General features: G+C 40.4%; 1 pseudogene; it reads right to left on the bottom strand.

The window, feature by feature from the left end:
• Positions 1-722: 722 nt before the first annotated feature.
• On the bottom strand, positions 723-1178 carry LOC101656705 (annotated as a pseudogene).
• Between the last annotated feature and the right edge of the window lie 1250 nt (positions 1179-2428).

Here is a 2428-nt window from a genome sequence, read left to right as displayed (position 1 = left end):
TGGAGTAAAGTTTTCAAATGGAATGTCAGAAGACAGATACCCCTTTGCTCCTTTTGAACAATGAACACTGTTTTGACTGGGGGGCAAGGGGAGGGGGTTGGTGCCATTTCTCTGGGTCGTTTTCTTGCCAGCACAGTTTTCCATGTTCTTCTTCATAAGAAACTCCCATGATCATCCTGTGTCCTTAGAGAAAAATCTATCAAAATTACCCCCTTGGAGTCCAAAATAACCCCCGACAGGCTGCATAACCTTCTGAGCTGACCTACCTGCTTTGAGTGTAAGGGGCCCAGCATGACCCCCTGAGAAACCACTGTTTCAGCGGACCTCCGTCTCTGTATTGTAAGCCTCTCTGGTGGCGAATATGGTAAGCATTGGCTTGTTCACCGCAAGGTGGGCAGCTTGAACCGACATGCTACTCTGTGGGATAAAGATGAGGAAGTGCGCTCTGATAACGATTTGGAAACTCCATGGAGCAGTTTTACGCTGTCTTACAGGATCACCGTGAGTTCAAGTTAACCTCAAAGTGAGTTTGTTTTCCTCTGCGCTGGATTAGTATTGTTCATGTTTATGATTTATTTCATAGAGTGGTCTTCATTGTCTTTGATTTTGCTTAAAAACAATGGAAAGGTCGGCTCTTGAGGTAGCTGATCTTAGGGCATGTTTTTTTTGTTGTTTTTTTTGGAAAAGCCATTTTTAACTTTTAATTAAACCTCCAGGTAGCTTCAAGCCCCCAGGACACAAGCCCCCCCAACCCCCTTAATCTTCTCCTCAGCTCTTCTGCTGAAGAATTTGGCCTTCACTTTGACAGGTTGCTTTGGAAGTTTACCCTTCCCTAGAACTTTGTAGTAGCCCGACCGAACCACGTCAATGATGGGTGCAGCGCCAATCTTATTTTTGGCAGCATTTACCCTGGTCTGCTCACTGACCAAAGTCCACAATTTATCGAGGTTCACAGTTGGGCAGAAGTTCTGGTTCCTCTTTAAGTGGTAATGTCGCATACCGACTTTTCCAAAGTAACCCGGATGGTATTTGTCGAAGTTGATCCTGTGATGAAGCAGCCACCAGCATTCCCCCGGCCTCCAGGGTGCTTCCGGTGCTTCCCGATGCGGCCGTGGCCGTGGCTCACGTGGCCCCTAAGTTTCCAGGTCTTCCTCAGTCTGGAGGGCATGTCGGCGGCTGAGAAGAAAGAGAATGGAGCCAAGGCAATGTTTTTAGAACCCATAGAATTGTAATCGTATGTCCATTTACTGTTGACAAGATGAGATCCTAACTTCAGTGGTAATTCTCCAGTTTCTGAACTTCAGCCGTAGTTTCTCCATTTGTTATAGTTGATGGTCTTTCCTGTTTAGGCTAATTTTTGAAGTCTTTCCAACCTTCCTTAAAACACTTGTTCCATCTGAATAGTTTTGTTTTATGTGGGGCAGGATTCTTGTAAACTTTTAGTTGCAAAATTTTTATTACTTGGGAAAATGTCATTTTGAGTCTTCTTAGAAATTTGATGTTAGCCTTCACTTTAAAATTGTTCTTCATGCCACAAGTAGTATCCTCTTTTGAAGGTACCCCAGTGAGACAAATAGATGGTTGAGAGAACTATCTGCAGCTATCTACTGATGACAGAGACATACTGACACTTCTTTTGTTTGTACTAAAGCCATACATGCATGTACTGGAATTTCGGTAGAGTGCTTTTTGGCTTTATATTTAGCTTACCTTTAAATGTCACTGAAGTGCTGTGAAACATTAGGGGTAATAGCTGTCATTACTGAAAGGTTAGAACAAAGATTCTATAGGAGAAATTTGATCAAAGGGGGAGATAAGAAATAGAATATCAAACTCATATAATTCAGTCCTTCTGGAGATATTGAGGTGGATGGACCCCAAAACAATTGGCCTGAGTTATTCTTTATGGCTTCAACCAAAACTGGTCCCTGAAGTCATCTCTAAATCAAACAAAAGTTTAGTTTAATTAACATGAGTCAGCATTGTGCTCTTTCCAAGAATTATTCATATGTGGTTAAAGATTAGAAGAGAAGGTTGGGAGGCAGTAAATTTATGCTAATAGGGGTGGAATCATTTGGAAAAGGATAAGAGAACAGTTGTACAACTTGAAAAATATAATCAATATAAGTGAATTGTACACATAGAAACAATTGGATTGATGTACACCTGAGTATCTTTGCCAAATAAAATAAAATACGTGCTTAATTTAAAAAATATTAACATGGGTATAGAGAGGACATACTCCATGTGAAGAACAAGCAGGGTTAATATAATTATGGTTATTCTCTCTTTAGCAAAATACTTAACATCCTCTAGGTATAGATTGTTTTAGTAAAGAAGAAAAAAAATATTCAGAATTTTCTTATAACAAACCCTTCTTCAACTATGCCACAAACTTTGCACAGAGAAAATAAAATGTGAATAGAGA

This window comes from Echinops telfairi, unplaced genomic scaffold, assembly GCF_000313985.2.
Source record: "Echinops telfairi isolate 266 unplaced genomic scaffold, ASM31398v2 ScPeMD7_4225;HRSCAF=4972, whole genome shotgun sequence".
Lineage (NCBI taxonomy): Eukaryota > Metazoa > Chordata > Mammalia > Afrosoricida > Tenrecidae > Echinops > Echinops telfairi.
Note: the sequence above shows the minus strand (reverse complement) of the source record. Positions and strands in the feature narration are given on the sequence as shown.